Consider the following 15,527-nt stretch of genomic DNA (forward strand, 5'->3'; position numbering starts at 1 on the left):
CATTAAAGGTTTATTTCCAGCACACTTCAGGGGGTGAGTCATTGATTTAGTTTGTTCTTAAACGCCTCAACTAAGCCTTTCATCCTTCTGAGGTCGATAAATGAGTACCAACACAGGTTGGGTGATAATAGGCGTACATTTTATCTATATAAAGCGCTTAAGCGTAAGTGCTACATAATAACACATCATTATCATTTGGTCATGGATGTCTGCTTGCATTCACAGTAATTTGGTAATATGGGCCTATACACACTGATCTTAACGATACATATGACGATCCATTCTTGTATGAAATGTACATCACATTATAGTGATATCGTAACCATATTTTTCGTAGTGTACAATGCTATGTGATGCCACTTCCTGTTTTGTCAATGGGGAAGGCTCCAGGTCTGCAAAGAAAATGGAGACGACACTGGTTCATGAAGGTGGCATATTTCCTAGGGTCCCCCGTGAAACGCTCCGGTGGGGCTAACGGAACTGCTCCTGGAAGAGTGATTTGTACCGGATTGATCGGTGGTGTTGGCATTGATGAAACGTTCCCAGGCAATTGAGCTTGTCCGGCCTGTGATTGGAGAAGCTGTCTACCCAGCTCGTCAGTGCGTTCCTTTGACACTATCAATTCCCTCCGCAATACATTGGTCTCCTGCCTCACTGAATGCACTTCCGCATTTAACTGCCCCAACAGCTGAGCTAACTGGTCGGTTTCTGAGGTTTCCATGACGCCCACGTGGATCATGCTTTGTGAGGCTTTGCGTTCTGTAACGCTCACCTGGTATCCACGGGGGCGCCACCCAGTCCGGCTGCTTCCGCCCCTGGACCCCTTCCCTTGGGCTCTTGTTTGGCTGAAGACCAGGTCTGAAAACACAGGAGTTAGGTTTAGCTAAATTGTCTCCTCCAACCCAGAACCCACCTCCCTCATGGGCCCAATGACCTCTTAGTGCACTTCTCACCTTGCTTTTTGATAAGGTTCGCTCTCCGTCCTGCCGCTCAGTGCAGGGGTGCGTTGGGGATGGGTACGTCGCTGCCTAGTTTCTTCACTGGTGCGGGCCCTTCAGAGTCCAGACCTGCTGCGACTCTGTTCGTCAGGTAAGTCTTGCTTTGACAGTTTGTCCTTTATTTTTGTCTCTATCAATGTCTTTCCTTTGTTTGTAGGTGCGGACGAAGTTCTCATGATGTCGTGCTGCCTGAGTGAGCGCGGAGCGCGGCGCTATGTGCCTTTCTTGTGCTAACCTGTCTATTGTCTTTCTTGCAGGCCGCAATGCTGATCCGCACTGTGTGTGCCGAGAAGATGGAGAGCGGTGAGTAGTGTTGAGCGAACCGCCTACTGGCTCTCTGCAAAGTAATCCATCCTTTCTTTTCTTCTTGCAGGTGGTGGAAGGCCTGGAATGGCCGTGGACCCAAAACAAGTTAAATCTAAGTATGTGAGTGTCTTTGCTGTTTTAGATGTGAAGAATAAACGCTTACTAATGCTGCTTCTTTCTCTTTTTCTCCCGGGTTGGGGTTTCCGTGATGGAGCGAGGTACGCCAAGATGCTGGATGTTCGGGTTACTGGAGCGAAGTACGAGAGCAGGGCTCACTAGAAGGTAAGCGAATGCTAACAGTGTCTTATCCTTGTTCTTGCAGGTAATCAGGTCCAGCATGCGGAGGAAGATTCCAGCAGACTGTGGTGAACATCACGCTGCGACTAGCAGAGCACCGCGAAGCATGTTCTGCAACTTGGGTGTGGCTTAGATAGCCTGCAGGTATCTCAGGTGCCTCTGGGCCTGGCCACACCTAAAATGCTAGACTGCATGGCTCAGTTATGGAACTGAAACATGTGGGAGCATCCATGTTGTAAAAATTCCATTATGGGCCCCAATTCACTGGCTTTCCACATGAGCCTTGCGCCAAAGGCGCCAGGACTGACTCCAAGAGAGTCTGGGTGGAAATGACAAGGCCCTTCAGGCCCTGATGGAGGTTCCTGGTGCAGTCCAGATGGCCTCATGGCCAAGGCCAGGGGCAGGAGCCAAGACAGCCATTCCTCTTCTGGCACTGATGGACAAAGGGGGCAGAAGTGCTGGTTGCTGAGCAGACTGAACCCGGTGCTTGCGAGCTGACTGTCTGTTGGGCTAAGGCTGAAATTCAGGCTGTCTCTCTCCTAGTTTGATGATCCCTTGAAAAACTGCAGTCTCGACTCTGTGCGAGGAAGGCAGAAAGGCTGGGGAAGATTTCACTGCCAAGCTGAGTCGGGAATATCGCCAACAGATTTAGGTAAATATGAGGTTAATTGAGGTGCTGGTGATGTGAATGATAATATGTAGCACAGGTTAAATAGTTCAGCTCATTTTAGGTGCTCAATTAGAGATTCAAATATAAATGTACATGTCATTCTGTGTTCATACGTCTCAAAGTCTTGCTGTTTTTTTAAAGTATATCTACCCTGCCAAGTTTTGTTATGAAGTCAAGGTTAATTGGCAGAGTTTTGCAAAGATAGTGCGCTGAAAGCCATTGCAAGAAAAAACTTACTTGCACCGTGAAGTACAATGTGGGCATAAATGTCACTCTTTGTAAATTGCATAATTCTATTTTATGATAAAGAACAATTTCAAAAAAGTAATGTAGTCTGATTATATTTATTCTGCATTCAGTCCCTTTTATTTGATATGCATAGAGGCATGCATAGAGAGATGCAGACGTGCAGTAAGAAATATCTCAAAGCAAAGTAGCCGCAGTAAATTGTTTTATCAAGAGAAGCTGAATGAATGTGCTGTATTTCAATTGCATGCTTTACATTTGTTGAAACACAGCCAAAAGGGCATAGTGTGGTATTGTACATAAGATATCACAGGAGGGCATGAGCCATCTATTCAGAGTGTATTAAGTCCAGTATTTGTTTGTTACTAGTGACCATGGTGATATAATTACTAGCCAATATTCGGAAATTAGTCTCACCACGATAATTAAAAATTACCACAAAAATACCACCAGGTAAAAATACCACAAAGTAATATATATAACCCCAAAATGTATCTAACAGATTCCTCCAAAGTCTGACATTGTGGCAAAACTAACAACAAGATTCAAATGTAGTGGTGTGGTCATTCAAAACTATTCTTTTAATTGTCAAAATGTTTTGTATGTATTATTAATAAATCTATTTGTCTATCATAAAACAACATGACAGTTTCATTTTGTGAAAAATACAATTTTAAATATGTTGTTTCAAGGTTAGGAATGCTCTATTTTCTGTCTTCCATCCATCTGTATTTGCCTCTGTCATCTCACTATATCTTTGTATTTATTTAAACATATTTTATTATTCTCTACTTCTCTTTTTTTCATATTTCCTACTGTCTAAATCTTTCAATATACTTCACTACTTTATTATCTGTTTCTCTGTCGATCTTGTTGTCTCTCATTGTCTATATGAATGTATTTCTTCTTATTTCAAAATTAATATTTCTCTTCATTTTATGTGTCTATTTTTAATTATATCTGGCATATTTCTTTATTCAATCCTCCATGTATTTCTAAAATACAATCTCTACATTTGTGCTTGGCATGTAAATCGATCTTTCCTTTAAATCTATTTATCTTTTATTCCATCTTTTTATATATTTTTCTGTATTTTTTTATAGATGCATTTATCTCATTCTAATGATTTCCAACCCTCTATTTTTCTCTTTTTATATCGGTCTTAATATGTATCTCTTCCAATATAAATCTTTTAAAATTAAACTGTAAATATCTGTTTTAGAATTACTTTATCTATCTCTCGTTTTCTCTAATCTATCCTTTTGTCTCCTATCGTTATTCATTATACATTTTATGTTATTTCTGTATATATTTATTTTTGTCTCTATATTCTAAAATGTTTGATATTGTGATACTGTATTGTCAATGTTTTAAAATTTCACACAACAAATTATTATGTGTCAATTTCTATCCTTTATCTGTTGTCTTATCTTTTTTTTGTTACTTTCAGTTCATGTTTCAATGTGTCTTATTCTTTCATTTATAACCCAATCTGTCGTTTTATCTGAATCTTAGTAGCAGCTTATAGTTTGATCTCTTTTTACTCACGCTAATTAGACAGGTCATTTGTTTTCTTATTTTCTTTATTTGCTCTTTCTGTATGTCCAATAATGTATTTTGTGATGAATCTGAAGGTGTCATCCCTTCTTCCTTCCTGGGAGCCTCCCCATTTGAGGCTAGGGATGGAAGCCTGCTAGGCAAAACCCTCTCTAGGGGTTTGGGAAAGCAGGACCTTACTGGGAGTGACTTCCCAGCAGGGGACAGGGACATCCATTAAGGAACTCCCTATAACTGAGAAATTGTCTGCGTATATGCGAATACCAAAAGTGGATCTGACTGTCAGCCGTGAAACTCAAAATAATGTAGAACATGCATTTGAACAGTTGTCTCAGGGCAATGCTTGCGTCTGAATAGGCTTGACAGTTAAACACACCCCTTTTGTATCTGGTAGCAAAAATAAAAGGACTTTCCGCATTGAAGGGAAGAGAAGCGATACACAGTGGCAAGCCTCTGATGTCATTTGGAGGTGGAGCCGCAATGCCAAGCGGAGGCGGCTGTGACGCGGAGAAGGGCCCGGAAAGACTTCCGCAGAGAGACCTGCAGAGAAACCAGGAGTGAAGTTTGAGAGAGAATGAGAAGCTTGGCTGACGAGGCACAGGGATGTGCGGAGTCGGCAAGGCCAAGCTGAGGATGTGAACCTCGAGCCCAGGAAACAATGCCAAACCTGGCGAGTGAGAGAGAAATGAGTCTCCTGCTCGCACTTCACAAAAACAGAGAGAGAGAAGAAACACTCCCACTTGCATTCAGGAGAGGATGCCCAAGAGCCGGGGAGAAGGCCAGTGACACCAGGTCAAAGACACCTCGCTAGAGCAGGACCTGCGAGAGAGAAGGTATGCAGGGTGCTCACTGTAATGTTTCTGTTCAATTTCTTTCGTTTCCAATTATAATTATGTTTCCCTATAAACATGCACCCACTGACCTGATCCTGTAGCCTGGACGGGTGGAATATGAGAAGCCCCCCCGGGGGAATCCCCTCCTATCCCGTGATAGTTAACACCAGGAAGGAGTGAACTCCCCAGGGAAACCCTCTGGGGAAGAAAACCCTGTCCGCCTCAGTTGTTGGAAGTCTTCTCTGTGAGCAGGTAAGGACAAGTCTTTAACACATTTCCAGTTGACTGGATGCAGGTTCCATAAAGAAAAATAAGAAAGGCACAGATTAGAGAAAGGTAAGTTAGTGCTTAACAAAGAGTAGGAGCGGATGTCAGTAGCCTAATAGTTACCAGTGTAAGAGGATAGAGATCTATATTTCCTCAAGATTGTATCCGTTCGGATCTCATCTGTGAAACGTTGAGAGTGATGACTCGTGGATAACGCGATGTAACTTCGGGAGCCTAATATATATAAAAGGAAACGTGAGGAGACTAGAAGGGAGGAAGTGCGGGCAGGTAGTTCTAAATAACGAGGAAGAGAAGGAGAGAAGGGTACCTGGCAGCAGATTTGAATCAAAGCAAAAACCTTATGAACAATGCGGCTGGTAGATGAGTGAACCAGCTGACTCGAATCAAGGTGTGAACACGGTTCAACCCGGTATGAATGGAAGCGGTTGTCGGAGAAAGGAGAGGGATCTGTTTTGATCAGCACTGGAACCCGTAAATAGAGTTTAGGAAGCGGAATCTCCGTCTTCGAAGTGCAACAAGAAGGTTTCTATACAAACAGAGACAGAAGAAGGTTTAGTAAGAAGTAAATGAGAATACAAACAGTGGTAAGCCTAGGGACGAACTTACGAAGCGCTGACTGGGAAGAGTAGCAACGCACTCGAGCGTTGTGCCTGCCGTAAGATATCCGGATCTCTGCTGAGGAGGAGGAGCCTCCACAGCCCGCAACTCTTGCAAGACTGGAACACCTCCCTCGGACGGCGCCGCCATCTTGGGAGAAAAAATGGCCGCCACCCGTGATTGGGCCCAACGGCGCCACAATGACCATCTTCTTCTATGGAATATGACAGTATGCCCCCTCCAAAGGGCTGACGTACCCGGTTTGCCTGGATGAGAACGATGAAAGCGGCGAACCAGTTGTGGAGCATGAACGGCAGAAGCCGGTTCCCAGGACCGTTCAGCCGGCGAATACCCCCGCCAATCCACCAAGTACTGAAGACGACCCCGGTGGTAACGGGAATCGCAAATGCCGGCAACTTCAAACTCCGGCCCCGAAGGAGTCGAAACAGGAGGAGGATGAGCCAACCGATGACGGGAAAAGCGATCCGCCACGTCCTGTTTAAGCTGAGAAACATGAAATACCGGGTGAATCCTGGACCAAGAAGGAGGAAGACGTAGACGGTAGGCTGTCTCCCCCAGACGTTGAAGCACAGGAAACGGACCAAAATACTTAGGAGAAAGTTTAGAAGGCACCAGGTGTCGAGGAAGAAAACGAGAGGCCAACCACACCCTGTCCCCGGGTGCAAAAACCGGAGCTGGAGAGCGTCTGCGATCAGCAAAACGTTTGATTCGTTCCTGAGCGTTCCGAAGAGAAGTTAGAGCCTTCTGATGACCCTGCTGGATATCCTGCAGCAGACAGACTACATCCGGAAAAGAAGATGCAGACGACACCTCCACAGGGAAGCAGGTAGGATGGAATCCATAGGAACAGTGAAAAGGACTGGATCCCAAGGATGTGTGATGCGCATTATTATAAGCAAATTCGGCCAACGACAATAACTCCGTCCAATTGTCTTGAGATGCTGAAACATAGCATCTAAGGTAGCCCTCAAGGGTCTGATTCAATCGTTCCGTTTGTCCATTGGTTTGCGGATGGAAACCCGAGCTCAAGGCGCGGGTAACCCCAAGCATTTTGCACAGTTGCTGCCAATATCTAGACGTGTACTTGGGACCTCTGTCCGAAACGATAGTATCCGGCAAGCCATGAACAGAAAAGATATGTGTAATAAAGATCCTTGCCATCTGCGCTGCGGTAGGTACTCGAGGCAAGGCCACGAAGTGGGCCATTTTAGTGAAATAGTCAATAGTGACCATAATGGTCGTACATCCTGCTGAATTAGGAAGGTCCACTACAAAGTCCGTGGAAATGATCTGCCATGGACGAATCGGCACGGGCATTCTCGTGAGTAGACCTAAGGGGGAACCTCGAGGTGCCTTTGATTGTAAACAGACGGTACAGGCAGCCACATATTGTTTAACATCTTCCACAAGACTAGGCCACCAAAAGTTGCGGCGGACCAGTTCCGTAGTATTGTTGACTCCTCGATGACCAGCTATGAGTGAGTCATGACACATTGTAAGAACAGATTTTTGGAGTTCAGCTGAAGGTAAAAACAGTTTCTGATGACGGTAAGCACAGTCTTGAAATACCGTGAGTCCCAAAGCCCGAAACAGGTCAGGGTTAGCCTGTTGGAAAACGGTTGTAGCTCTTGCTACGGACTGAAGAAAATTGGATATCACATGCACAAAACGAGCATTGGGAAATAAAGGTTCGGGCCGGAAATGAGCCCACTCAGTAGATTCTTTCCTAGATAAGGCATCAGCCTTTAGATTACTTTTGCCAGGAATGAAAGTAAACACAATCTCATATGGAGAAAAAAAATGAGCCCAACGGGCCTGTCTGCTATTGCGAGTTTGTGCATTCTGAAGGGCTCGAAGATTGTGGTGGTCAGTCCGAACTTCAACCGGAAATTGGGCTCCTAGCAGTAAATGTCGCCATTCCTCAAAAGCCCGTTTGATGGCAAGTAACTCCTTCTCAAGGACCGTATAGTTCAGTTCTGAAGGAGAAAGGGTCTTGGACATATACGCCACGGGACACTCCACCCCCTGATCATCTTCTTGAAGAAGGATAGCTCCAAGGGCAAAGTGGGAGGCATCCGATTCTACAATAAATCGTTTTCCCTGATCCGGAGAGAGTAGAATAGGCCCGGTCATGAAACAGTCCTTCAGGGAGGAGAAAGCTTCTTCTGCTTGTTTGGACCAATGGAATGGAACCCCTTTCTTGAGGAGAGCCGTTAACGGTAAGATGATCTCAGAGAATCTGGGAATAAATCGCCGATAGAAGTTGGCAAACCCCAGGAAACGTTGGATATCCTTCACGCAATTTGGAGAAGCCCAGTCTCGGATAGCAGAAACTTTCCGGGGATCCATAGAAACCCCCTGAGCGGATAGAATGAAGCCCAAATATGCCACCCTGTCTCGATGAAACTCACACTTGTCCAGCTTACAGAACAAATGATTGTCTAGAAGGCGCTGGAGAACATCCGTAACATGACCAATGTGTTCAGTGGGAGTATTAGAAAAAACCAAAATATCATCGAGATATACAATAACTGAATGCAGGAGAATGTCAGAGAATAAATGGTCCATAAAGCGCTGAAAAACTGCCGGAGCATTGGACAATCCAAAAGGCATCACGCGATACTCATAATGACCAAATGGCGTCCGAAAAGCCGTCTTCCATTCATCACCTGATTTGATGCGGATGAGATGGTAGGCTCCTCGCAGATCTAGCTTGGTAAAAATTTTGGCTCCTTTTATGGCTTCAAGGATGTCAGTTATTAGGGGCATTGGATAACGATCAGGAACCGTAATCCTGTTCAATCCGCGAAAATCTATGCAAGGTCGGAGTTCAGCAGAGTCTTTTTTGGGAATAAAAAACAAGGAAGCCCCCGCAGGGGAGGTGGATTCGGCAATGAGACCATTGTGCATGTTCTTGCGAAGATACTCTTTAAGAACCTCCTTTTCTCTTGCAGATAGTACGTACAAGCGACCAAATGGGATAGGGAGGTCCGGAAGTAGATCAATGGCACAATCATCCCTGCGATGAGGTGGCAGTTCAGCATATTCAGTATTAGAAAATACTTTATGGAAAGATTGATAAGGTTCAGGAATCCCCTGAATCTGATTTAGCACAGTGGTTCTTAATCCTTCCCCTTCGCGTGACGAGGCAGAAAGTAGTTCACCAGTACCACGAATAAAACAATGAGCTTGACAGTGAACAGAACCCAGAAAAAATGTTCCCGCTGACCAATTGATGTAGGGGTTGTGCACTCTTAGCCAAGGTAAACCCAATATCACCGGATAATGGGCAGTTCGGATAATGTCTAATGTGATGGTTTCCCTATGATTACCTATAGACATCTGTAAAGGAACTGTCTGCTCCTTAATGGGACCTGAGACCAACGGACTCCCATCAACTGATTCAACGGGAATAGCCATAGATTTGGAAGAACGGGGAATTCTAAATTGAGTCGCCCAAACGTCATCAATAAAGTTGCCTGCTGCCCCGCAGTCCACCAATGCGGGAACCTCAACCAAACCCAAAGAATCACAAGAAAAAGTAACCTTAAGAACCAACATAGAGGTGTCAGGCACGTCAGTACCATTGGATGAAATGGAGGAAGAAGGGGAACCGCTCACTGATTCCCTAACCGCGGTTCCCCTGACGGTCGGGTTCGAGCGTTTCCCTGCTTCTGGGAGAGAATTATCGGACAATTTTGTAAAGAATGCTCCTTGGAACCACAGTACATACATAGCCCTAAGGTGCGACGTCGAAGCCGCTCCTCAGTGGACAAAGGACCCCGAGCAGCTCCTATTTGCATAGGTTCGTCAGATAAGTGTCCCTGAGGGGAGTTGACTGACCTTTCAGGTTGAGACCTAAAATGCTTTTGCCGTCTCTTTTCCTGACGTCTTTCCAAAATTCTATAGTCCATCTGCATAACCATGGATATTAATTCGGCCAAATTAGGGGGGCGAGGAACTCTAGAGACCTCATCCTTTAGTTCCTCATTCAAGCCCCGTCTAAAAAGCGTAATCAAGGCGTCATCTGCCCAAGCTGTGCCTGCCGCTAATTGTTTGAAACGGGTAATATACACCAAGAGATCCAAAGAACCCTGACGGAAATCCAATAGTTGTTCTTGAGCTGATACTGTGACCTCCTGCCTCCCGAACATGGTCTTAAGACTATTCACAAAGGCGGGATACGAATCTAATATCGGATTATTTGAAGTGACTAAAGGGGTAGCCCATGCTAGAGCGGGACCGGTAAGGTGAGCAATCATGTGTCCCACCTTATCCCTATCAGTGTGAAAGAATGCCGTCTTAAACGTAAACTGCACTGTACAAGATTCTAAAAACTCTCTCAGTTTATGCGGGTCTCCATCAAAGCGTCCCCCTGGTAAAGGTCCAGGAGGTAGCTCGGAACAACTAGGAGACCTCCCCATGTGTTGCCGTAACACAGCATTCTCTTGTTTAAGTGCCTGGACTTCGGCCGTTAGTGACTGGACCGCCGCCAATAATTGCTGTTGTTGAGCCGGATCCATCTCAGTGTGAGCGTAAGAGGAAGAACAATTATGCCTGGAAACTGAATGGAAGTAAATATGAAAAAAGAGACTAAGATAATCTCTATATATATTTTTTAGGCGTTGCTAACTGTAATGTTTCTGTTCAATTTCTTTCGTTTCCAATTATAATTATGTTTCCCTATAAACATGCACCCACTGACCTGATCCTGTAGCCTGGACGGGTGGAATATGAGAAGCCCCCCCGGGGGAATCCCCTCCTATCCCGTGATAGTTAACACCAGGAAGGAGTGAACTCCCCAGGGAAACCCTCTGGGGAAGAAAACCCTGTCCGCCTCAGTTGTTGGAAGTCTTCTCTGTGAGCAGGTAAGGACAAGTCTTTAACACATTTCCAGTTGACTGGATGCAGGTTCCATAAAGAAAAATAAGAAAGGCACAGATTAGAGAAAGGTAAGTTAGTGCTTAACAAAGAGTAGGAGCGGATGTCAGTAGCCTAATAGTTACCAGTGTAAGAGGATAGAGATCTATATTTCCTCAAGATTGTATCCGTTCGGATCTCATCTGTGAAACGTTGAGAGTGATGACTCGTGGATAACGCGATGTAACTTCGGGAGCCTAATATATATAAAAGGAAACGTGAGGAGACTAGAAGGGAGGAAGTGCGGGCAGGTAGTTCTAAATAACGAGGAAGAGAAGGAGAGAAGGGTACCTGGCAGCAGATTTGAATCAAAGCAAAAACCTTATGAACAATGCGGCTGGTAGATGAGTGAACCAGCTGACTCGAATCAAGGTGTGAACACGGTTCAACCTGGTATGAATGGAAGCGGTTGTCGGAGAAAGGAGAGGGATCTGTTTTGATCAGCACTGGAACCCGTAAATAGAGTTTAGGAAGCGGAATCTCTGTCTTCGAAGTGCAACAAGAAGGTTTCTATACAAACAGAGACAGAAGAAGGTTTAGTAAGAAGTAAATGAGAATACAAACAGTGGTAAGCCTAGGGACGAACTTACGAAGCGCTGACTGGGAAGAGTAGCAACGCACTCGAGCGTTGTGCCTGCCGTAAGATATCCGGATCTCTGCTGAGGAGGAGGAGCCTCCACAGCCCGCAACTCTTGCAAGACTGGAACACCTCCCTCGGACGGCGCCGCCATCTTGGGAGAAAAAATGGCCGCCACCCGTGATTGGGCCCAACGGCGCCACAATGACCATCTTCTTCTATGGAATATGACACTCACAGCAGATGGGGGCACAGAGACCAGACTGTGAGAACTTGAGAAGAACCAAAGGGGCTAGATCCTTACGAGGGGCAACCATACGTAATCAGAGGGGTTACGAGAGTCCTATAAACCGAAGTCTTGAAATCTGCCAAATGGCTCAAAGTTGCACACAAAAACCAAGAGAAAGATACATTAAGGGGGATATCCATAACTTTATGCAACTAGTGAGAAACTGAGATCAAGGGAACCCAGGGTGCCAGGAGAGCCCTATAAAACAAGTAAGGAATCATCCCAAAGGGAAACCAAAACCAAACAAGAGTAGACTGTTGTGGGGAAAGACCCACTTAGATGGTGGAGAAGGATTAAAGAAATATCCCTTCATTTATGATAACTGAGAGAATTGACTTTTTTTGGAACTTGAAAGTTTATGATATATATCAGAGGAAAACCTTTTCTTTATTTGGAACTCTGAAAATATGGCACAAACTGATAAAGTCAGGAGACCGGTAAATAAGTATGGAACTTGTAACTGGGAGAGATTCCTGGAAATACTGGGAGACGGCAGAGTAAAGAACATTGAGGCAAAACACATATTTGTCTGCATTCCCTTTTAAGTTGTTTTCTAAGTGTTAGGGCCAGTTTAGAAGTTAGGATTTGAACAGAGGACAAGATTTAGTATTTTGACTAATATTGATGAGCACCCTGAGTTTAGTTTGTTAGGTAGGGAACTTCCCTATTAGCAATAGTGTCTGTAAGGTGTTTTCTTTGATTTAAATAAACTTCCTCTAGTAAAGTATGTCTTCTGGTTCGAATCTTCCTTCTGGCACGTCACAATTTGTATATTTTGCTCTCTATTTTTCATTATTTGTCCCCGTATAATGCTAATTTCTCTTTCGATAAATCAAAGTCTGTCTCTATTTGTATTACTCTCTAGATTTCTATACCTGACTCTATTGTTCTGTGTCTTTTCATGTTTTTCACAATTCCCTTGTTGTACTCTGCTGTTTGGTCTATATCTTGCTCTCCTGCTGCCTATACCCACCTCATTCATTCCCCCTCACTATACCACTGTCTCCCTTCCTCTTGCTTTCCATACCTTCCTCCCTCCCATTTTCTGCTTGTAACAATGTACCTCTACCACTCCATCTTTTAACAAATCACCCTTTTATCAATACATTTCTATTTTTACTATTATCAATGTTGCAATCTTAATATGTGTTTATATTTATTTAAATGAGTGTGTATCAAGTTTATTTTATCCAAAAATAGATGGGAATGATTTTTCAATAGGAAAACGTTTTTATAAACACTGATAAATGTAACAGTCTCCAACAACAAAGAATAACACAGGAAAACCCAGCCATCCCTGTATCAAATCTTGCTTCTTTCAATACAGGCTTCCCCCCCCCCCAAAGTTACAAACAAATGAACACAAGTAATAAAATATTAAAATACATTTAACTAATCAGCGCTGTCACATGTGCACCCAAACCCATGATGTATTATTCAACTCCCGCTTCAAACTGATCCAATTTAAGGTGCTTCATAGGTTCCACTACACCCCGATCAGACTAGATCACATTTCAAAAGACCACCCAAATTACATTCATATAATTTTGTCTTGTCCACAACTCTGTCAGTTCTGGGAGGAGATTTGTATTACTATGTCTGAAATTCTTGACTGTACCATCAGCCCGTCCCCGATAACATGTCTCTTTCATGAATTTCCGAAAATGAGCCGAAACGCCAGGAAGCTAGCAGGTCTATGCATACTATTAGCAGTACATTGAATTCTGCTGTATTGGCTCCGTCCCAGGGCTCCCACCCACACCCAATGGCTTCGAGCTGTAACCTGGGCCTCGGACACGGAAGCAGCCTGGACGGCCGAGCAACCACTGTCGTCAAGGCCCAGAAATATTTGGATCCCGTTGCGCTCCTTTGTTTCCTCTATATCAGCAGATGCTGATGATGACTCTGAGAGCCTCCCACTCCCAGCCTCTGCAGCCATTTGAAATTTCTACTCTATTGAACATAATATCAAATGTCCTTGCCCACTATGCTACCTGCTGCTTCCCTGCTTCTTTGTATAAATCACATTTCTGTTGTGTATGTTGATTGTATATCTGCCTAACACTTGTAAGTCACTGCTTTCTTGTTGTAACGCCAAGCTCAATAAATAAAGTAAAAAAAAAATGTAACTTGTTTCATCAGATTAATGATTGCGCTTCTAATTCACTTTGTGCATTTTAACGCAAATCTTTTTCAATTTGGTTGAGTTTTCTTTGGTAAAGCACAGTTTGAAAAACGTACAAAGAAACAAAAGCCATTTTCAACTTGGCTGGTGGCTTTGGAAAACTGTGTTCATGCTAGTTTGTCCTTGAGATTGATGGAGTACACATTCTAATGATAGCATGTTCTTATGAAAGTGACCAAACAATGGATATTGTGTTACTAAAATACCCCATGGACTGAAAAAGAATTAGCATTTCGCACTTGCTCGAGAAACAAATCCGGTACAGTTCCATAATGGACGCAGAGAATTGTATGTAAGTAGAATGTTATGTGTTTTTAATATAACAATGTCATTTTGAGTCGACGAACAAAGTAAACAATTAATAATAGTTTGATGGTGGGCATTTATTGCCGTACTAATGCACACAACCTGTTATTTTCTATCTACAGTATTGAATGGAAACAGTTTTTAAATGTTGGGCAAACATCGCCACACCCCCACAATCGAGAAACATTGGCAGACCAGGCATGGCACCTGATTAACAGACGCCTTTCATAATGGCGCCATCCCTTTTTAAAACGCTCTTTGAATCAGGCCCATGATGTCTATCTGCAGATTCCATACACATTTTATATACTTTAAATGTAGGGAATAATGTTACATTTATCGCCAATGGCCATATACTAAAATACTTTTGTCTTGATTCCTAGTTACGTGACATATATGTGCCACAGAAGCAGAGGCGTTGCTGGGGAAAGGGGGGGTGTGAGGGGGTTATAGACCCGGGCCTTTTGGTTGTAGCCCCAGATAGAATCTCAGGGTCTACAACCAAAAGGCTAGCTAGCCCCGAGTCCCGACAATCCCGACATTAGTGTAGCCCAGGATCATTTCCAAACCTAGCAACACCCCTGCATGAAGCCATATTCCTTTGGATGGCGTATATATTCCAGCACTGGAGCATCACCAAGGAATCTATTATTTTTTGCTGTGCAGCTCACGTTTGCCCATTTGCAAAACCTGTAAAAAGATCAGACATGCCGCTGATACAGATATGAATCGCACTGAAAAGTAGATCATTTTATCAAATGTTGAACAAACATTCTTTTCTACATAAGGGACCGCCTTGCGCTATGTTATAATCGGAATTCAAGTCAAATAAAACCACTGATGTTTTCTCAATATGGATTTTGATGTCAGTCAATGGAACAATGGCATTTCCAAATAGAGAACTCGGAATAAAACATGGAATAAGAAATATTACAAGAAAATGTGTTTTTTGGGAAGTATATCCAATACAAATAAAAAGGTATAACTATGATTATGCCTACAACTAGGAAAGTGATCATTCATTATAACATACGTCCTATTGCTTGGACTACCGAAAGTATTATTGATGGTTCTTTCAATGGTTATTTGTCATCAAGTTGAATGGCTCCAATCGATATATGTAAACATTTTTGTTTTAACACAAAATATATAGATATGCAGTTATTGAAAAGTAAAAACATGTATGTTGTTTTTGTGCAAAGTGATCAAACAAAGTAAGTGTTTATGTACATTCAATGAGTGTCTTCCGTGTTTTGCATGTGGAAACGTGATTTTGTAGATGCTGACAGTGGACTTTGGCTATGCTGTGCACTAGCGTCATCACAAGGGGCACAGCACAGCCGTATGACATGTTAATGTTACATAGAGGGGTGCAGGATATGGTTTATTCCCACCAGGGCATTTGAATTTACGGCAATCGATGAACTGATTAGATGA

This window comes from Ambystoma mexicanum, chromosome 2q (genome assembly GCF_040938575.1).
Source record: "Ambystoma mexicanum isolate Mex_15411 chromosome 2q, UKY_AmexF1_1, whole genome shotgun sequence".
NCBI lineage: Eukaryota > Metazoa > Chordata > Amphibia > Caudata > Ambystomatidae > Ambystoma > Ambystoma mexicanum.